We start from the raw sequence: 23,943 nt of genomic DNA, 5'->3' as shown, positions 1-23,943 counted from the left end.
AACAATCGAAATACAATTCTGATATGATTGCTCGCTTGAGTGACTTGTTATTTAGAATATCAAATGAAGTTAGAGGTGTTGGAAAGCATTCTTCTATGGTTCAAACTCAGTTAGAACAAGTTGCTAAATCTCAAAGAGAGTTGCTTGATGAAATGAATAATATTATGCAAGACTTTGCTGTTAGAGTTGCAACTAGAGGAGGTAAAATGACTCAGGAACCACTTTATCCCGAGGGACACCCAAAAAGAATTGAACAAGAGTCACAAAGAGCTAACACTGATGCACCTAGTCCTTCTAGAAAGAAAAAGAAAAAGAAAATGATAGGACTTTGCATACTTCTAGTGAACCTGAAATAGAAAAACCTCCTGATAATGATAATGAAGTTTCTATCTCTGATGCTGAAACTCAACCTGGTAATGATCACTCACCTTCTAATAGTGAAAAAGATAATGATGGTGTTCATGAAGACTCTCAACCAAATAATAATAAAGAACCATACAATGATGTTGAGATAGAACCACCTGTTGATCTTGATAACTCACAACCTAAGAATAAAAGATATGATAAAAGAGACTTCATTGCTAGAAAACACGGTAAAGAAAGAGAATCGTGGGTTCAAAAACCTATGACTTTTCCACCTAAGTCAACTAAAAAGAAAGATGATGAAGAATTTGAAAGCTTTGCTGAAATGCTGAGGCCAGTCTTTTTGCGTACTCAATTGCTGATATCTTGACAATTCCTCCTTATGCAAAGTATAAGAAAGACATCATCACAAATAAGAGAAAAATACCGGAAGCTGAAATATCCACTATGCTTGCTAATTACACTTTTAAAGATGGAGTACCTACAAACATGGAGATCCGGGAATACCAACTATACCTTGCTCCATCAAAAAGAATTATGTGAAAACTGCTTTGTGTGATTTAGAAGCTGGTGTTAGTGTTATGCCTTTCTCTTTATATAAAGACTTGACTTGAATAAACTCACACCTACTGAAATATCTTTGCAAATGGCTGACAAATCAACTGCCATACCTATCGGTATCTGTGAGGATGTGCCCGTTGTTGTTGCTAATGTTACTATTTTGACTGACTTTGTTATACTTGAAATGCCTGAGGACGACAACATGTCGATTATCCTTGCTAGACCCTTCTGTAATACTACAGGGGCTGTTATTGATTGCAATAAAAGCAATATCACTTTTTATATCAATGGTAATGAGCATACGGTGCACTTTCTGAAGAAAAAATTCCAAGTGAATGGTATGAATGTTATGAAAAAATCTCCAACAATCACTATTGGAAGTTTTCAAATACCTCTACCTATTATCAAAAAGGAATGTGAAATGCTTATTGTTGGGGAAATGCATATCCCCATTGAGGTATTAGTGATTTACGAAAGTTCTTCGGTTTCATGCTAATCGAAAGTGGTTGTTAATAAGACCTGATCAACCTTATTAATGGATCATTTTTGAACGGTATGAAGTTGATGAATTTAGTAAGCACTACCTTCTGTCCCTACTTTTTGTTTTCTGTCTTTATTAGTTAAATAAAATAAAATGCCATGCTTTATCTATTTTCTGAATTTTCCGTGCAATAAAAAATGACTCAAAAATAAAAGTTCTCAGATTGCTCTGAAAATTTTATACGATTTATTTATGAATATTTCTGAATTTTTGGTGCAAATAACATCAGAGGGAGGTGCACCAGGTGGGCACAACCTAACTGGGCACGCCAGGACCCCCAGGCGCGCCCTGCTGGCTTGTGGTCCCCACGTGGGCCCTCTCACTTATCTCTTCTTCCCACATCATCACTTACGTCCAGAAAAAAATCTCCATTGCTCTCTCTCCCGTGTTGTTGCTCTAAAACCCGCGGATTTCGATCTCTTTGCTCGAAGCTCCGTTTATGAAACTATTTCGGGGGATTGTTGCTTGGTATCCACCGTTTGTCCAATTAGTTTTTGTTTTTGTGGTTTATATTTTGAATAATTAGCTACTCTTGGTGTTGCTGTAGATGTGCTTGCATGTTGAATTCTTAGTGTTCTAAGTAGTTTGAATGCTTGTTATGGCCTCTACGCATCCCTATGAGTAGCTGCTATCAATTTTATAAAGTTTTGTTGACAAATTTTTGTCACCGCAATTTTTTTATTTTTAGAAAATTGTACATGGACATGATGAACCTATTTGGAAGGAGTTCTTCGAGGAGACGATCCTCGGGGGCATCTTCTAGTGACAGTTCTGCTCACCGGTCTTATGTTGAACCAAGTGAAAGTTCCGCGTGAGATGCCGCCACCAAAACATGCTTATGGCCTAGCGATGGGTATATGGTGCATGTGGGTATTATGGAGGAATTTGAGCAATATGTTCATAATGTCGGTCTCAGTCCCTACCTTTGAGATAAGTGCGAACAACGCCAACTTCTGACTGAATCATTTGTCAAAGAGTTTAAATTTTTTCCCAGTGAGTCTAGGGTGTCGTTTATGCTTTATGATAGTCCATTTACCATCTCACTAGAGAATTTTGCTTACCACTGCAAGCTTCCATTTTGGGGTTCACTTGATGAACCACCAAAGGCTGAGTTCAAAACATTCTTGACTAGTCTTTGTTATGGTGAAAGGAGGGGAGTGACACAAGGTAGAATAAAGAGCATTCATTTTCCCGCAATTCAGTACTTTGCATTATTTAACGGGAAATGCATAGTAGGCAAGCAAGACTGTAGCATGCTTTTGTGCTCCAGACTTGAGCCTCATATGTACTGCTCTCACCGGTGAAATGAATTATAACCTTGGAGCAATTGTTAAACGCAGACTTCAGCGCAACGCTAACAGTGGCTGGTTCTATGGTGGAATTTATGCCACGCGTTTAGCACGGGGGCTTGGTGTTTCACCTTTGCCCTTTGATCCTATCCTACCCACGCAGTATTTAGACTTTAGCACCCTAAAAGATCATAAGATTCTCAAGGGAAAGGTTGATAACTTCACTTACAGCCTATTGTTTAACAAAACTTCTGTTGTGCAAACATATTTTCCCGCGCCTGCTCTTTTTGACTATCATAGCAAGGGAAGATATTTTGTTCTTGAGAGCGAGTCCCGAGCTCACAACGCAGCAGTGGAGGCAGCATGGCAGGCCGAGGTGTGCGCACCAAGAGCCACTGTGAGCTACCACACTAATTACCATCCAGGCTACTGATCGACTACCAAGTTAGGCCAAAAGCCTAAGCTTGGGGGAGTACGTGTTTCCCACCGACTTTACATTCATGTTCACTTATTTCATCTATCGGTGTTCACACTTTTTCATTGTATCATCCATGCTTAGATTTATTTTCTTGCTTTCTTCTTGTGTGTTTGAAAAACTTTAGAAAAACCAAAAAAAATTAGTTGTAGCTAGTTTACTTTCTATGCATGCTTAGTAGTAATATTAAAAATAAAACCCAAAAAGATTTCCTTGTTCTTCTTTTGCTTGTTGGGAGCTTTACCGCGTAAATATTTTTTCTCGTTTCTGTGTTCCCTTTTAATTGCCTATTCAAGGAAACGAAAAAATCCAAAAATATTTCGGTGTGTTTCTATGAATTTCTTTTCTGTTTATTCAAGTTGTACCAAGAAGAAGACCACGATGAAAATGTTGAGTGGCTCTCATATGAATAGTTGTTGAACTAATAAAGAGCCCCTTTTACCTTGTCTTCTCCTGTTGAATAAAATGTTTGCAGATTCCAGCTTAGTCCATGAGACTCTTGCACTATTATTATTTTCAAATCGTTCGGTCGTGCAAGTGAAAGGCAATAATGACGATATTCAATGAACTGGCCATAGCAGAGAGAGACTGGTATGAACTCGACTTGTTCTGTTTGTGTAAATATGTTTAACCTAGTATCCATGATTCAGCCCATTATGATTAAACATGTTTGCAATGACAATTAGAGATTATGGTTTCTCATGCCATGCATAAGTGGGAGTTGATAATGATTCGTCTTGGATATCAACATTGCGGTAAAATGATTGTGATGTAGTATGATCATATGGTATCCTCCTCTGAATGTTGGAGTGGCTTGACTTGGCATTTGTTAATGCATGTAGTGGAATCAAAACCAACATAGCCTCTATGATATTTATGTTCATGGTGTTCATATCCTACTCATGCTAGTGTCCAATGTTACTTATGCATGATCATGATCGCTGTTGATCTCTAGTTGGCTGCTTCTCAATCTAATTGCTAGCCTTCGCCTGTACTAAGTGGGAGTTCTGCTTGTACATCAAAAACCTTGAACCAAAGTTATTCCAGATGAGTCCACCATACCTATTTATATGCGGTATTACCCTACCGTCCTAAGTAAATTTGCATGTGCCACCTCGGAAAAACTTCTAAGAATATATCCATTTTGTGTGCCTGGATCGTTCATGGAACGATAGGAGGTGGTCGATATCTTCCATGCTAAGCAGGTTATTCTCAGATCGAGTGCTTATTTACTTGCCATCGCACGAGAAAAGGGCGGTAATAGGGATGCCCAGTCCCAAATTGCAAAATACAAAAAGAGTTTATCTTGCAAATAATCAAATGAAAACTCCCAATGGAGTCAAAACCTTTACTTTTATCGCTTGGGAACCGCCACAAGCTTGTTTAGCATGGGAGATATTGATAACTGATGGTCGTGAAGTAAATGAGAAGGGTGCATGTCCCAAAATATCATTTATCTCTGTTTAAAAAACTTGAGCTCTGGCACCTCAGCAAATTACTGCTTCCCTCTGCGAAGGGACTATCTATTTACTTTTATGTTGTGTCATCACCTTCTAAAACAAGCGCTAGAACCTGAGAGCACAGTTGTCATGACTTATGCATTGTGTTTAGCTAATGTTGAGTGCATCATGACTAGATCTTTTCTACCATGAATTACAATGTTTTAGTCACTGCTTGAACTTTGGAGGTGCTCTGCATTTATGTTTTGTGGTCTCAGAAAGGGCTAGCGAGATACCACTATTGTCATGTTATATCATGGTTGTTTTGACAATGTGTTGCCGTTTGAGATGTCTTATTATTGCTCGCTAGCTGATTATGTCATTGATATGAGTCATTATAATCTTTAAGAGTTATTGTTGGCATGGTTAGTTATAATGTGGCTGAAAACCTGGGTGCTGTTTAAGCTTATTTATGCAAACAAGAGCAAAAGAGTTCGTAAAAGTTTCTCTTTTTCACTTTTAGTTTATCAACTGAATTGCTTGAGGACAAGCAAAGGTTTAAGCTTGGGGGAGTTGATACGTCTCCAACGTATCTACTTTTCCTAACACTTTTCCTCTTGTTTTGGACTCTAATTTGAATGATATGAATGAAACTAAGCCCGGACTGACGCTGTTTTCAGCAGAACTACCATGGTGTTGTTTTTGTGCAGAAATGGAAGTTCTCGGAATGTAACGAAACTTTACGAGGATTTTTTATATAATAAAAGAGAATTTTTGGAACCAAGATCCACCGGAGAGGGGCCCGTGGGTGGGCACAACTCACCAGGGCACGCCCCCCTCTCCTGGCGCGCCCAGGTGGGTTATCCCTGTTGGGGAACGTAGTAATTTCAAAATTTCCCTACGCACATGCAAGATCATGGTGATACATAGAAAAGAGAGGGGTGAGTGTTGTCTATGTACCCTTGTAGACCGTAAGCGGAAGCGTTATGACAACATGGTTGATGTAGTCGTACGTCTGCATGATAGACCGATCCTAGTACCGAAAGTACGGCAACTCCGTGATCTGCACATGTTCGGCTCGGTGACGTCCCACGAACTCTCGATCTAGCTAAGTGTCGAGGGAGAGCTTCATCAACACGACGGCGTGATGACAGTGATGATGATGCTACCGTCGCAGGGCTTCGCCTAAGCACTACGATGATATGACCGAGGTGGATTATGGTGGAGAGGGGCACCGCACACGGCTAAGGGATCAATGATCAACTTGTGTGTCTATGGGGTGCCCCCTGGCCACGTATATAAAGGATGGAGGGAGGAGAAGGCCGGCCCTCATAGGGCGCGCCCAAAGTGTGGAGTCCTATTAGGACTCCCTAGTCCTAGGAGGATTCCACCTCCCACATGGCATAGGAAAAAGGGAAGGGAGAAGGAGAAGGAAGGAAGGGGGCGCCCCCTTTCCCTAGTCCAATTTGGACCAATCCATGGGGAAGGGGCGCGGCCACCCTTGAGGCCTTTCTCTCCTTTCCCGTATGGCCAATTAAGGCCCAATACAAATTCCCGTAACTCTCCGGTACTCCAAAAAATACCCGAATCACTCGGAACCTTTGCGATGTCCGAATATAGTTTCCAATAAATCGATCTTTACGTCACGACCATTTCGAGACTCCTCGTCATGTCCCCGATCTCATCCGGGACTCCGAACAAACTTCGGTCATAAAATCACATAACTCATAATACAAATCGTCACAGAACGTTAAGCGTGCGGACCCTACGGGTTCGAGAACTATGTAGACATGACCGAGACTCATCTCCAGTCAATAACCAATAGCGGAACCTGGATGCTCATATTGGTTCCTACATATTCTACGTAGATCTTTATCAGTCAAACCACATAACAACATACGTTGTTCCCTTTATCATCGGTATGTTATTTGCCCGAGATTCGATCGTTGGTATCTCAATACCTAGTTCAATCTCGTTATCGGCAAGTCTCTTTACTCGTTCCGTAATGCATCATCCCGCAACTAACTCATTATTCACAATTCTTGCAAGGCTTATAGTGATGTGCATTACCGAGACGACCCAGAGATACCTCTCCGATACACGGAGTGACAAATCCTAATCTCGATCTATGCCAACTCAACAAACACAATCGGAGACACCTGTAGAGCATCTTTATAATCACCTAGTTACATCGTGACGTTTGATAGCACACAAGGTGTTCCTTCAGTATTCGGGAGTTGCATAATCTCATAGTCTGAGGAACATGTATAAGTCATGAAGAAAGCAGTAGCAATGAAACTGTAACGATCATAATGCTAAGCTAATGAATGGGTCTTGTCCATCACATCATTCTCCTAATTATATGATCCCATTCATCAAATGACAACACATGTCTATGGTTAGGAAACATAACCATCTTGGATAAACGAACTAGTCAAGTAGAGGCATACTAGGGACACTTTGTTTTGTCTATGTATTCACACATGTACTAAGTTTCCGGTTAATACAATTGTAGCATGAATAATAAACATTTATCATGAAATAAGGAAATCAATAATAACTTTATTATTGCCTCTAGGGCATATTTCCTTCAGTCTCCCACTTGCACTAGAGTCAAGAATCTAGTTCACATCGCCATGTGATTTAACACCAATAGTTCACATCACCATGTGATTAACACCCATAGTTCACATCGCCATGTGACCAACACTCAAAGGGTTTACTAGAGTCAGTAATCTTAGTTCACATCACCATGTGATTAACACCCAAAGAGTACTAAGGTGTGATCATGTTTTGCTTGTGAGAGAAGTTTAGTCAATGGGTCTGCCAAATTCAGATCTGTATGTATTTTGCAAATTTCTATGTCTACAAGGCTCTGCACGGAGCTACATTAGCTAATTGCTCCCACTTTCAATATGTGTCCGGATTGTGACTTAGAGTCATCCAGATCGGTGTCAAAGCTTGCATCGACGTAACTCTTTACGATGAACTCTATATCACCTCCATAATCGAGAAATATTTCCTTAGTCCTCTAAGGATAATTTTGACCGCTGTCCAGTGATCCACCCCTAGATCAAAAATTGTACTCCCTTGCCAAACTCAGGGCAGAGTATACAATAGGTCTGGTACACAACATGGCATACTTTATAGAACCTATGGCTGTGGCATAGGGAATGACTTTCACTCTCTCTCTATCTTCTGCCGTGGTCGGGCTTTGAGTCTTACTCAACTTCACACCTTGCAACATAGACAAGAACTCTTTCTTTGACTGTTCCATTTTGAACTACTTCAAAAACTTGTCAAGGTATGTACTCATTGAAAAATATATCAAGCGTTTGATCTATCTCTATAGATCTTGATTCTCAATATGTAAGTAGCTTCACCGAGGACTTTCTTTAAAATACTCCTTTCAAACGCTCCTTTATGCTTTCCAGAAAATTCTACATTATTTCAGATCAACAATATGTCATTCACATATACATATCAGAAATGCTGTAGTGCTCCCACTCACTTTCTTGTAAATACAGGCTTCACCGCAAGTCTGTATAAAACCATATGCTTTGATCACTTTTTCAAAGCATATATTCCAACTCCGAGATGCTTGCACCAGTCCATAGATGGATCACTGGAGCTTGCTTACCTTGTTAGCACCTTTAGGATCGAGAAAACCTTCTGGTTATACAACTCTTCTTTAAGAAATCCATTAAGGAATGCAGTTTTGACATCCATTTGCCAGATTTCATAAAATGCGGCAACTACTAACATGATTCAGACAGACTTTTAAGCATCGATACGAGTGATAAAGTCTCATCGTAGTCAACACCTTGAACTTGTCGAAAACATTTTACGACAATTCGAGCTTTGTAGATAGTAACACTACTACCAGCGTCCGTCTTCCTCTTGAAGATCCATTTATTCTCAATGACTCACCGATCATCGGGCAAGTCAATCAAAGTCCATACATTGTTCTCATACATGGATCCCATCTCAGGTTCCATGGCCTCAAGCCATTTTGCGGAATCTGGGCTCATCATCGCTTCCTCATAGTTCGTACGTTCGTCATGGTCTAGTAACATGACTTCCAAAATAGGATTACCGTGCCACTCTCTTGCGGACCGTACTCTGGTTGACCTACGAGGTTCGGTAGTAACTTGATTTGAAGTTTCATGATCATCATCATTAGCTTCCTCACTAATTGGTGTAGGAATCACTAGAACTCATTTCTGTGATGAACTACTTTCCAATTCGGGAGAGGTACAATTACCTCATCCAGTTCTACTTTCCTCCCACTCACTTCTTTCGAGAGAAACTCCTTCTCTAGAAAGGATCCATTCTTAGCAACAAAATATCTTGCCTTCGGATCTGTGATAGAAGGTGTACCCAACAGTTTCTTTTGGGTATCCTATGAAGACGCACTACTCCAATTTGGGTTCGAGCTTATCAGTGTTGAAACTTTTTCACATAAGCATCGCAACCCCAAACTTTAAGAAACGACAGCTTTGGTTTCTTGCCAAACCATAGTTCATATGGTGTCATCTCAATGGATTTAGATGGTGCCCTATTTAACGTGAATGCAGCTCTCTCTAATGCATAACCCCAAAATGATAGTGGTAAATCGGTAAGAGACATCATAGATTGCACTATATCCAATAAAGAACGGTTATGACGTTCGGACACACCATTATGCTGTGGTGTTCCAGGTGGCATGAATTTGTGAAACTATTCCACATTGTTTTAGTTGAAGACCAAACTCGTAACTCAAATATTCGTTTCCGCGATCAGATCGTAGAAACTTTATTTTCTTGTTACGATGATTTTCCACTTCACTCTAAAATTCTTTGAACTTTTCAAATGTTTCAGACCTATGTTTCATCAAGTAGATATACCCATATCTTCTCAAATCATCTGTGAAGGTCAGAAAATAACGATACCCGTCGCGAGCCTCAACACTCATCGGACCGCATACATCAGTATGTATTATTTCCAATAAATCAGTTGCTCGCTCCATTGTTCCGGAGAAAGGAGTCTTAGTCATCTTGCCCATGAGGCATGGTTCGCAAGCATCAAGTGATTCATAATCAAGTGATTCCAAAAGCCCATCAGCATGTAGTTTCTTCATGCGCTTTACACCAATATGACCTAAATGGCAGTGCCACAAATAAGTTGCACTATCATTATTAACTTTGCATCTTTTGGCTTCAATATTGTGAATATGTGTATCACTGCGATCGAGATTCAATAAACCATTTATTTTGAGGGTATGACCATAGAAGGTTTTATTCATGTAAATAGAGCAACAATTATTATTTGACTTAAATGAATAATCGTATTGCAATAAACATGATCCAATCATGTTCATGCTCAACGCAAACACCAAATAACATTTATTTCAGGTTCAACACTAATCCCGAAGGTAAAGGGAGTGTGCGATGGTGATCTTATCAACCTTGGAATCACTTCCAACACACATTATCACCTTGCCCTTAACTAGTCTCTGTTTATTTTGCAACTTCCGTTTCGACTTACTACTCTTTAGCAACTGAACCAGTATCAAATACCGAGGGGTTGCTATAAACACTAGTGAAGTACACATCAATAACATGTATATCCAATATACCTTTGTTCAGTATGCCATCCTTCTTATCCGCCAAGTATCTAGGGTAGTTCCACTTCCAGTGACCATTTCCTTTGCATTAGAAGCACTCAGTTTCAGGCTTGGGTCTAGCTTTAGGCTTCTTCATGGGAGTGACAACTTGCTTGCCATTCTTCTTGAAGTTCCCTTTCTTTCCCTTTGCCCTTTTCATGAAACTAGTGGTCTTGTTAACCATCAACACTTGATGCTATTTCTTGATTTCTACCTTCACCGATTTCAGCATCACGAAGAGCTTGGGAATTACTTTCGTCATCCCTTGCATATTATAGTTCATCACTAAGTTCTAACAACTTGGTGATAGTGACTAGAGAACTTTATCAATTACTATCTTATCTGGAAGATTAACTCCAACTTGATTCAAGAAATTGTAGTACCCAGACAATCTGAGCACATGCTCACTGATTGAGCTATTCTCCTCCACCTTGTAGGCAAAATACTGCCAGAGGTCTCATACCTCTCGATACGGGCTTGAGTATGAAATACCAATTTCAACTCTTAGAACATCTTATATGTTCCGTGGCGTTCAAAACGTTTTTGAAGTCCCGGTTCTAAGCCGTAAAGCATGGTGCACTAAACTATTAAGTAGTCATCATACCGAGCTTTGTCAAATGTTCATAACATGTGCATCTGCTCCTGGAATAGGTCTATCACCTAGCGGTGCATCAAGGACATAATTCTTCTGTGCAGCAATGAGGATAATCCTCAGATCACGGACCCAGTCCGCATCATTGCTACTATCATCTTTCAACTTATTTTTCTCTAGGAACATATCAAAAAATAAACGGGGAGTTACATCGCAAGCTATTGATCTACAACATAGATATGCAAATAGTATCAGGACTAAGTTCATGATAAATTAAAGTTCAATTAATCATATTACTTGAGAACTCCCACTTAGATAGACATCCCTCTAGTTATCTAAATGATCACGTGATCCAAATCAACTAAACCATGTCCGATCATCACGTGAGATGGAGTAGTTTTCAATGGTGAACATCACTATGTTGATCATATCTACTATATGATTCATGCTCGAACTTTCGGTCTCCAGTGTTCCGATGCCATCTGCATATGCTAGGCTCCTCAAGTTTAACCCGAGTATTCCACGTGTGCAAAACTGGCTTGCACCCGTTGTATGTGAATGTAGAGCTTATCACACCCGATCATCACGTGGTGTCTCGGCACGACGAACTGTCGCACTGGTGCATACTCAGGGAGAACACTTATACCTTGAAATTTAGTGAGAGATCATCTTATAATGCTACCGCCGAACTAAGCAAAATAAGATGCATAAAGGATAAACATCACATGCAATCAACATATGTGACATGATATGGCCATGATCATCTTGCGCCTTTGATCTCCATCTACAAAGTACCGTCATGATCTCTATCGTCACCGGCATGACACCATGATCTCCATCATCTTGATCTCTATCAACGTGTCGTCACATGGTCGTCTCGCCAACTATTCCTCTTGCAACAATTGCTATCGCATAGCGATAAAGTAAAGCAATTATTTGGCGCTTGCATCTTATGCAATAAAGAGACAACCATAAGGCTTCTGCCAGTTGCCGATAACTTCAACAAAACATGATCATCTCATACAACAATTTATATCTCATCATGTCTTGACCATATCACATCACAACATGCCTTGCAAAAACAAGTTAGACGTCCTCTACTTTGTTGTTGCAAGTTTTACGTGGCTGCTACGGACTGAGCAAGAACCGTTCTTACCTACGCATCAAAAACCACAACATAGTATAGTGATTGCTTGTTGATCTTCAAAAAGAACCATGTTCATTGAAACCGATTCAACTAAAGTTGGAGAAACAGACACCCCCTAGCCACCTGTGTGCGAGGCACGGCGGTAGAACCAGTCTCGCGTAAGCGTACGCGTAATGTCGGTCTGGGCCGCTTCATCCAACAATACCGCCGAATCAAGAATCAACTAGTAACGGCAAGCAATATGTATATACTCACGCCCACAACTCCTTTGTGTTCTACTTGTGCATATAACATCTACGCATAGACCTGGCTCTGATACCACTGTTGGGGAACGTAGTAATTTCAAAATTTTGCTATGCACACGCAAGATCATGGTGATGCATAGCAACGAGAGGGGAGAGTGTTGTCTACGTACCCTTGTAGACCGTAAGTGGAAGCGTTATGACAACGCGGTTGATGTAGCCGTACGTCTTCACGATCGACCGATCCTAGTACCGAAAGTACGACACCTCCGTGATCTGCACACATTCGGCTCGGTGACGTCCCACAAACTCTCGATCCAGCTGAGTGTCGAGGGACAGCTTCGTCAGCACGACGGCGTGATGACAGTGATGATGATGCTATCGTCGCAGGGCTTCGCCTAAGCACTATGATGATATGACGGAGGTGGATAATGGTGGAGAGGGGCACCGCACACGGCTAAGGGATCAATGATCAACTTGTGTGTCTATGGGGTGCCCCCTGGCCACGTATATAAAGGATGGAGGGAGGAAGAGGCCGGCCCTCATAGGGCGCCCAAAGTGTGGAGTCCTACTAGGACTCCCTAGTCCTAGTAGGATTCCACCTCCCACATGGAATAGGAAAAAGGGAAGGGAGAAGGAGAAGGAAGGAAGGGGTGCCCCCTTTCCCTAGTCCAATTCGGACCAGTCCATGGGGAAGCGGCGCAGCCACCCTTGAGGCCTTTCTCTCCTTTCCCGTATGGCCCATTAAGGCCCAATATGAATTCCCGTAACTCTCCGGTACTCCGAAAAATACCTGAATCACTCGGAACCTTTCCGATGTCCGAACATAACCTTCCAATATATTGATCTTTACGTCTCGACCATTTCGAGACTCCTCGTCATGTACCCGATCTCATCCGGGACTCCGAAGAAACTTCGGTCAGCAAATCACATAACTCATAATACAAATCGTCATAAAACGTTAAGCGTGCGGACCCTACGGGTTCGAGAACTATGTAGACATGACCGAGACTCATCTCCAGTCAATAACCAATAGCGGAACCTGGATGCTCATATTGGTTCCTACATATTCTACGAAGATCTTTATCAGTCAAACTGCATAACAACATATCGGTATGTTACTTGCCCAAGATTCGATCGTCGGTATGTCAATACCTAGTTCTATCTCGCTATCGGCAAGTCTCTTTACTCATTCCATAATGCATCATCCCGCAACTAACTCATTAGTCACAATGCTTGCAAGGCTTATAGTGATGTGCATTACCGAGAGGGCCCAGAGATACCTCTCCGATACACGGAGTGACAAATCCTAATCTCGATCTTTGCCAACTCAACAAACACCATCGGAGACACCTATAGAGCATCTTTATAATCACCCAGTTACGTTGTGACGTTTGATAGCACACAAGGTGTTCCTCCGGTATTTGGGAGTTGTATAATCTCATAGTCTGAGGAACATGTATAAGTCATGAAGAAAGCAGTAGCAATGAAACTGTAACGATCATAATGCTGAGCTAACGAATGGGTCTTGTCCATCACATCATTCTCCTAATGATGTGATCTTGTTCACCAAATGACAACACATGTCTAAGGTTAGGAAACATAACCATCTTTGATAAACGAACTAGTCAAGTTGAGGCATACTAGGGACACTTTGTTTTGTCTATGTATTCACACATGTACTAAGTTTCTGGTTAATACAATTCTAGCATGAATAATAAACGTTTATAATGAAATAAGGAAATAAATAATAACATTATTATCGCCTCTTGGGCATATTTCCTTCGATCCCCACCTGGTGGCCTCGCAGACCCTGAAACCGACGCTATAAATCCTATTTTCGAAGAAAAAAATTAGAGAGGAAGAATTATCGCGATCCACGAGACGGAGCCGCGGTCACCTCCTGTTCTTCATCGGGAGGCCAGATCTGGAGTCCGTTTGGGGCTCCGGAGAGGAGGATCTTCGTTCTTCATCATCACCAACCCTTCTCCATCACCAATTCCATGATGCTCCCCACCGGGAGTGAGTAATTCCTTCGTAGGCTCGCTAGTCGGTGAGGAGTTGGATGAGATTCATCATGTAATCGAGTTAGTTTTTGTTAGGGCTTCATCCCTAGTATCCACTATGTTCTTAGATTGTTGTTGCTATGACTTTGTCATGCTTAATGCTTGTCACTTTGGGCCCGGGAGCGATGATTTCATATCTGAACTGTTTATGTTATCACCACTATATCCATGTTCTAGATCTGATCTTGCAAGTTATAGTCACCTACTACGTGTTATGATCCGGCAACCCCGGAGTGACAATAACTGGGACTTCTCCCGGTGATGACCGTAGTTTGAGGAGCTCATGTATTCACTATGTGTTAATGCTTTGTTCCGGTTCTCTATTTAAAGGAGGCCTTAATATCCCTTACTTTCCAATATGGACCCCGCTGCCACGGGAGTGTAGGACAAAAGATGTCATGCAAGTTATTTTAATAAAGCACGAATGACTATTTACGGAATACATGCCTACATTATATCGATGAAATAGAGCTAGTGCCGTATCGCCCTAGGTTATAACTGTCACATGATGAATATCATCCAACAAGTTACCGATCGAATGCCTATGAATTTATCTTATATTTTTTCTGCTAAGTTACTACTACTATCATCACTGTTACACTTGCTACAAAAATTACTACTATCACTGTTTACTGTTACCGTTGCTGCTTCTACTATTATCAAAACTATCATACTACTTTGCTACTGATCACTTTGCTGCAGATAATTAATCTCCAGGTGTGGTGGAATTGACAACTCAGCTGCTAATACCTTCAAATATTCTTTGGCTCCCCTTGTGTTGAATACTCTACCCTCGAAAACTGTTGCGATCCCCTATACTTGTGGGTTATCTGTTGTCAAATGTGAGGCATATATCGTCCTCCAATGATTCTACATGTTTAGTCTTGATGACCACGTCGTCCACATATGCCTCCACCGTCTTGCCAATTTTTTTCCAGACATGTTTGAATCATGCGTTGATAAGTGGCGCCAGCATTTTTGAGCCCGAAGGGCATAGTGTTCAAGTAGAAAGGCCCGTACGGGGTAATAAATGCCGCTGTGTCCTGGTCGGACTCCTTCATCTTAATTTGATGGTATCAGGAGTAGGCGTCGAGGAAACACAATGAGTCGTGTCCTACAGGTGTGTCAATAATTTGGTCAATGGGGGTAGCAGGAAGGGGTCCTTAGGGCAAGTCTTATTGAGGTCTTTGAAATCGACACAAAGGCGCCAGGATTTATCCTTCTTTGGCACCATGACCAGGTTGGCTAGCCAGTCCGGGTGCTTGATTTCTCTAATGAACCCGGCCTCAAGTAGTTTGGCTAGCTCCTCCCCCATAGCTTTTTGTTTGGGTTCGGAAAATCGCCGCAGCGTTTGCTTGACTGGTTTGAACCCCTTTATTATGTGGAGGCTATGTTCGGCCAGTCTGCGTGGGATTCCGGGCATGTCCGGAGGGGGCCAGGCAAAGATGTCCCAATTTTCGTGCAGGAACGCTCGTAGGGCGGCGTCGACCGTCCGATCCAGCTATGCTCCAATGGATGTTGTTTTGTTAGGATCCGTCGGGTGCACTTGAAATTTGACTATTTCATTTGCTGGTTTGAAAGAGGTGGGTTTGGGCCTCTTGTCAAGGATTACATTGTCTTTGTCTACCATGGAATGCAGAGTGGTGAGTTCTTCGGCCGCGAGGGCCTCGAATAGTGCCTCGATGGCCAAGGATGCAGTTTTGTTTTCGGCGCAGAGTGCTATATCCGGATCACTCGTGATAGTGATCACTCCGTTGGGCCTGTCATTTTAAGTTTCATGTACCCGTAATGGGGTATGCCTTGGAAGTGTGCGAAGGCGTCCCGCCCCAAGAGGGCATGATACCTGCTATTGAAAGGGGCCACGTGGAAGAGCAACTCTTCGGACCTGTAATTCTCAGGCATGCCGAATACTACATCAAATTTAATTTTCCCCGAGCATTGTGCTTCTCGATGTGGGATGATGCCTCAAAAGGTGGTACTGCTTTGCTCGATGCGGCTCTTGTCCATTTACATTTTGTCGAGTGTATCTTCATAGATGAGGTTAAGTCCGCAACCGCCGTCCATGAGCACTTTGGTGAGTCGAAAGCCATCCAGCCTTGGGTTTAAGACCAAGGCGGCTGGTGCTCGGACTGATCGGGCCCTTGGTTCGTCATCGACGGCGAAAGTAGGAAATGAGAGGAACATATAGCAATGATGTGGTTATAGACATACTATAGATTCTAAATTTGTAACAATGAATAGGCAGTCGTATTCTTAAGGTAAAGATGAGATGAGATAGAACAATTACTCGACTATAGATTCCACCAGTATAGGCAGCCAATCTGTGCGTCGACCGCATAAACGATGCCGTCATGCACTATAGCATCAGACAGAAGTGTTGGGTGAAGAGGATCGACGATGAGCCATAACCATGTATGGCGACCGGATTCCAGATAGACTAATCCCATGTTGAACACGGCAATGAGCTTCTAATCCATGTAGTCTTCTGATGGTGTGGGCACTTCGCAGATTACAACCTTCAGCAAACAGAGGTCGAGCCAAAAGCTCGACGCGTCTCGTGCGTAGTAGGCAGGAGTGTCCGGCGGGCCGCGAGGCTCGATGGCGGCGGTATCCAAAGATGGAAGGGTGATCTCTCGCTGGGTGTAGATATCCACGAGACGCCACGGACTACCGGATTGGTGGATGAGGACGATCCAGTTGGCCTTCATGCCCGCCCAGTAGTGGCCGAGCATGAAGGGCAGGTGGACGGGTAGTGGTAGCATGTCGAGGGGCACCACGGCAACCTTCGTAGGATCGTCATGTCGGTGTCTGGGCCACCTGCGAGGATCGGGCATCAGCAAGCAGGGTGTCTTGAAAAGAGCCGACCGGTTGCAGACGAGTAGACGGTACAAAGACACCGAGCATGCGGCCAGACGGACGGTGCTGAGTAGGTCCATACGATTACAGATCTGCTCCAAGAGAACATCGGGGAGGGAATTCCAATCGCGGCTCTGCGTGTCAGTCGGTTCTGCCATTGGGGTTTTCGTTGCCTGCGAGCCAGCGGGGAAGTGGATTCGGGCGGGCGAGCGAAGAAGCTTCTGCTCGTGTGGCCGAGCAATGAGCGGGGGGATATGGTACGCGCGAGCTACGAAGGAAGATACCGCGGGCGGGCGAGTAGTGAGCGGGGGGAAATGGTGTGCGGCCAACGATGGGGAAGAGAGGAGGAAGAAGAGTGGAAGACGGGGAAGAAAGTGCATTAAATCTCAATTCTACTACTACTACTACCAGGATATACCGTCCTTCGGAGTGTAAATAGTTACACCGATGACATGTGGGTCTACCACAAGAGGGCCCATATGTCAGTTAATGGAGGACAGAAGCATGCTCTACTGGCAAACATGATGGCAATACCAGGTAAGGCTGATTTAGTAACACCAACACGCTGGTTCAGCTTATTAATTAAGTGTCCCATCTGCTGCAGCGTGTATTGTCACTTCACTGCGAAGACTAGTTGAATAGTTCTCTCTGACCGAGATGGGGAATAATGGATCGCGAAGACTTCCTTTCTACATTATCCCTATGCCTCTACGCTCACTTCACTCATTTTGCTCTGTGCGTAGTCACTTGTTGAAATCTCTAGAAAGACAAATACTCCGTATTTGGGAACAGAGGGAGGATTTTACTCCGTATTTGGGAACAGAGGGAGGATTTTAATCCGTATTTGGGAACAGAGGGAGTATCACCATATGGAGGGAACAGAGGAAGCTTCAAATATGAACATGTCAATGGGAGGGAGTAAGCCCCATGCATGCATGCAACATGCAACCCTCACACGTACACATGGACGCACGCAACACTCACGCACCCATGCGGCACACAGCACACGACGCAACACACACGCTCACGCTCAAGTGCTCAACCTACTCCCTATGTCCGTGAAAGACTGTACATTTAGAGATTTACACATTGACCAGGGCATAATTAACGCCCAAAAGTTATGTGTGCATGCGACCATTGAGAGAAGAAGATTAAATGAAGGTTGTTGCATGCTGTAATTAAGGATAGACATGTAGCCTATACCTAGAGCACAAGTTGGTGCATTAGTCAATCAATATCGATTTAGATTAAAGGCTAAATGCATTGGAAGTGTAGATGTACTACACTCTTTGTTTTTTAGCTGATTTCTTTGCTCTGCCAACTGACAGGTGGGACTCAGAAACCAGGTGACAATTTAACCAGTCAACAAAGTGCCACGTCGACTATATGGCCGGTCAGTAGGGTGCAATACGGTGCTCTACGATGAGCTAGTGATCGTATAATCACCGCAAAACTATATATAGTGACCGTAAAGAGCGTATTGTTACATACGTTAACCGCCAGTGTATTTTTCTCGTTTCAAATTAAGCCATATTAACCGGAAAGGATGCAGTATGGACTAGTACTAGTACTGCTTTGATGTGTCCCGTCAACTCGCCGAACGAGGAGAAGCTTGCTTACTACGCCTCTGCCTCGCCCACGCGCGCGGTGGTTCACAGGACGAGGAGAGGGTTTTAACTACAGCGCGCCCTCTCCCTCTCCCTTGCCCTCGCCCTCGCGGTGGACGTGTAGCAGTTCAATCGGTGTCAGATTGCCAGAGGCATAATGTGTACTGTAGTATCATCATTGTTGGACCTTCCGAAGAGGCGAAGAGCCAAGTGCAAGGTTCACACGAGTACGAACTGTTGAACCTCCCGAAGAGGCAAAGAGCCAAGCGCAAGGTTTTATAGGAGTTGTCGTCCTAGTAGGAGCATACTACAACTATAGCGAACGATGCTACTATATGATGCCGCCACGTCACGTATATCCAAAGCTGTGCCACCTTTTTTTTCTCAAAGAGCGTGTTGGAGCCCGTGCAAGTATGCCACACAAGTTCATCTCCAATTCATGTGATAAATTTGTGCATGACTAGTCTACATATATTCACAGCGCTACCGTTCACAATTTACCGTACTCCACTTACACGTTATAGATGGGCTTCATGTCCTCCTCCAGGTTCCAGTCCCAGGTGTTCTTCATGGATGGCATGATCCATAGCGGTGGGCAACGAGAATCATTGTCGCAGCTTTCTAGTCCGGTTCCACACGATGGAGACTCATCCAAGCTGAAGCGGCATAAATCAGGGATAGCGTGTCCCAGCATGTTGTTCATCCGGCGGTGCGCACGGAAGACACAACCATGCTTCATGAACGGCAGGCCTTCCGTGTCGTGCACGGAAGGTGGAATCCGCTTCACAATGGGGTAGCTGTCCCCAATGAAAAGCGAGTACTCTCCAAGAGTGTTCCTCGGCACCCACGTAGCATCACAGGGGTCGAACTCGGCGCCGTTCATCTGGTACACGCGGCATCTTAGATATGGACACATGGTGACATACATAGTCAAGGTCCATGCATAATAATGTTGTGCTCAAATATGGCGGTCAGTAATACTGTGCAGCAAATAGTACTACTCCGGTATAGAGGAAGTAAAATAACTGGCTTATTATATATAGCCACTGTTGGCTACATGGATGAGATAGTAAGACATGGAAAAACAAAAATGGTGGCAGCTAGTGGGTTCAAGTCTTCAAGGGCCTAGCTAGCTATACGCGTCCTCCAACGTAAAAAGTACTCATACTAGTACGTAAGTAGAGTACTAGTAAAACAATGAAAGAGAAGGCGAGAGGGTTAAAAAATGGAATACCTGGGTAGATGGTAACGGTTCGATCGTGGTAGATTGTGTGACCATGTTGCACATCAGTGGTACCATGGGTAATTACTGCTAAGATAGTTGATCCCAATATGCCAAAGTCAGCTACAAGGTTCCAGGTTAGACCAGATCGCGGATGCAAATGCACATCCAGGATCGGCGATCTTATTTTGATCGCGGGATGACTGGTCCCTGCAAAATAATGGAGTATCGTTAGGGATGCAAATGATGGTTTGTGCATTCCGTTTATAATCTCCCGTACCGTAGGATGGCAACTAGATGAAACAAGTCCACTGGCTTTCCACCGCGAAGATGCGGCCTAGATGGCGCACGGCGTCTTCAAACGTGTAGGGGTACAAATCTGCCGTAGCCAACATGCGCCAGCCTCTGCCGTTACTGCCTCTTGCATTGATGGCAATCCTTATGTCGAACACCACGATCAGATAGTAATCGTCGTAGCCGCGTCGCTTTGTCGGCGGGTTCGCAATTGCTATCTTCTTCAATCTCATGTAGGCATCATCATATGTATTCAAGCCCAGCCAGTCTAGAAGGCCGATCCCAATGGTGAAGAAGGGGTCTACCGGAACGGCCGCACTGCTGTGGATGTTGTGCAAAATGATGGTGGTATCCGGCCGGAGGTATGCAAGCCAATCTTCGTTGGCACCGACCCATACCTATATATAAGACGGTGGGCAGCGGAGAAATTACGGGATGGAAATGGAATAACTAAGTACTACATGATCAAACTCCATTACTGACCTGCTCATCGGACAAAATCCGACTACCTCTCAACGTCGGCAACTCTAACGGAGTCAACATGCAACATGGCCAGGGAGCAGTGGACTGTTCGAAGGATTGTCCCATAGAAGAACCTTCTCCTCGAGGACGCATGGAAGACCAACAAGCATGGCCTTTTCCCAAGCCATTTTAAGCACCGTCTTGAAATAGTTGGTGCAGGAAGCACCGAGTCTTGCGGCGGTGAGGACGTTGGAGCGGCCTGCGATTTCTCCCAGAGGATCGTCGTCCAAGGTCTCCCAGCCCCGATGAGGAGGAGAACCGCCTGGCGAATCCATGGGAGCAGCGACGAACTGCCTTCTCTTCGGGGGGAGGGGAACTGGCGAGGAGGAGATAAGAGCATAGTAACCGCAGGTCCTCGTCCCTTCCAACTGTAGATCGTTCCTTCCAACTGTAGAGAAGGGGTGAGGCTATTATTTACTACTAGTACTAGCATTATGGGACGTTATGGGATTGCATTATACTATAAATAATAGCACTAGTAAGAAATTTTTGGCACTAGCTAGTAGTTTTTGGCGTGGATTAAGAAATTTTGGGTATGTTTTTGCTATTTTTTGTACACGCCAACTAGTGTCAAAAAACGTCTTACATTATGTGACGGAGGAGTACATACTCGTACTGTAGCAGTACTAGTACTATTTTCTCAACTAGTAGTGCGAGGGTACTACTAGTGCTATGTACTGTACTTCTAGTATAGTGCACCAGTTTTGAACTCTTGAATCTCAGGGCCAAGGAGCTACAGTTAGAAGTGGAGGGTACTACTGTTCTCTAGAACCATCGCTGTACTATCAATGCAGGGAAAGTACACCTGCATAGTGGCCTAGTGGGTACTCTCGGTGCTCTATTCAGCCGCTCCTCTCACGTAGCTGGCCTACTCAGCCGCTCCTCTCACGTAGCTGGCCTACTCAGCCGCTCCTCTCACGCACACACTAGCAGCCTGTTTATCAGCAACGGTTACTGCGGGGGCAGAACATTTGAGTTATTTGATACAGCGAGACTAGGCTTTTCGCTTCCATTTGTGGAGGTGTAATGGATCTCGTCGAACTTTGTTAGTAGTTCCTTCTTTATGAATGAGATGAAGCAAAGCTTTTGCCTCCGTTTCAAAAAAAACACGTCAAGAGGAATTTCTTTTATAGTAGAGCCGCTAATGGAGTGAAGTCCATGCGTGCAACGCCACAAGCTACAGAGTAGTAGTAGAGCACTTTACGTACAGAGCCATATTGCACAGTTCCCAATGCCCCGCCAGGCTTTTCCGGCTCCTCGGGCTTAATTGGGAGGCGCTAGTTTAAATATGCTACTAGCTGATGAGGAAGCTGCAAGCGAGGTGCGGCTAGGGCAAGCATGCGAGCCACGAGATGCTGGGAAGGAAAACCCGTTCACATGGCTAGGCTATCTAGTGCACCTAGATTGTGGTGCCGCACATCCGTTTGACTTCAAAACTCAAACTACCCGTGTAAAATATTGGCTCGCAGCGAAGTTACTAATTAAAGAAAGGCCGCCGTGCGTTCGGCCGGGATCGAACCCACAAAACGAGGTATACACCCCCGCGACCACTAGTAGTACTCGTTGGAGTACAACGCAAGCTAGAATCATCTTTTGTCACTAGTAGTACATTGCTCCTTACAAGAAACCCCTAATAATGCAAGAAACCACTAATAATGCCAAGAAACTATACCACTTGCATATGTGGCAGACTTAAGATAAGACTACCTTATCAACCATTGTACATGCTCTTACCAACCAACCCTACCAAGAAACGACTACTCTACAAAGTGTCGTTATAGGCACGTTTCAACCCATGGCCCTGTTTGGATACATTTGTTGTCAATCTAACCCTGCCATCCCAACACCACTTTGGTTAGAGTTAGTTCAGGGTTAGAATCTAACCTCTGACTTAGAGTATCCAAACAGGGCCCGTGTCGCCCATTAAGTCAACGCCTTCTATTCGACCAGGCGTTATGACCTGTGGGACCTACATGTTAGTCTGCACAAAAATCTCTGAGTGACCTCCTACCTCCGGCCCGTCCACCTAGTCATCCTCGGCCATGGGACGCAGCTACCGCCGCCGGCAGAAGGTGAGGTCAAAACCGCCGGCGGTGCGGAGCCCATCTTGCGGCAGCCCGGATGCCAGCTCCGTCCGGTGCTCGCGGCCGCTAGCTACCCAAGATAGCTCCGTCCAGTTGCTTGTCTGCAACGTTTGCTAGCTAGATTGTCACGGCGGCTTGCTTGCGCGCGCCGCGCTAAGGCCAGCCATCTGGCTCGAGCGAAGGCCAGCGCGGCGGCTTGCTCGCTCGTGAGTCACGCTCGGGCCAGCCTGCCAACCCGTGCGGAGGCCAGTGCGGCATCCGGCCCGTCCGGCGGAGCGGCGGCCAACTCGCTCATCACAGGCGCCACCGACGAACACGCATCAGCACTATTTGAAGTAATGTTCAGGAAAAATAATGATTTGAGGGGGAATAACAGGATAGAAGGTCAGATGTGGGTCCCTCGTGTCAACGGTCAAACAAAATGTGTTGGTTTAAGCTGCCTCGTCAACACGGACGTGTGGGCCAACACTGTCATAAATGGGTTTAAACTAACCTAATCAGTAGGTAGTAGTTTTTGGCGTGGATTAAGAAATTTTGGGTATGTTTTTGCTATTTTTTGTACAATAGATTCTTCCTAGGGCTGGTTCAAAGTGGTAGTTTTTTGTTAAATACTCTACATATTGTAAGTTGGAGTGAAAGTTAAGCATTGGAACCCAATAAGCAAGGCTAGTTACATAGTGCATATGTGTACATGATTGAAAGTAAGTATCAACCATGAGTGACTAATATCTTGATGGAAAACTCGAAACTATGGAATACTAGGGAATTTTTTTGCATGGTTGGAAATACTAGCAATGTTCATGTGCGTTGCAACGAATCATAATTAGAATAATACTTATTCACAAACTTGATACAAAACACTCTAATTTTGATATACATATATCACTAGAGATATATTATGTTTCAATTAGAATATATTCCTTGGGCTGTTTTGGTGAGGTCAGGGAGGGATGTGGTTGGTTTTAAGATACTAATTATGGGTTTTTCTGCAAATTGGTA

The sequence above is a fragment of the Aegilops tauschii genome, chromosome 5 (genome assembly GCF_002575655.3).
Source record: "Aegilops tauschii subsp. strangulata cultivar AL8/78 chromosome 5, Aet v6.0, whole genome shotgun sequence".
NCBI lineage: Eukaryota > Viridiplantae > Streptophyta > Magnoliopsida > Poales > Poaceae > Aegilops > Aegilops tauschii.
The sequence above is the reverse complement of the archived record's forward strand: the minus strand, read 5'-3'. Positions refer to the sequence as shown.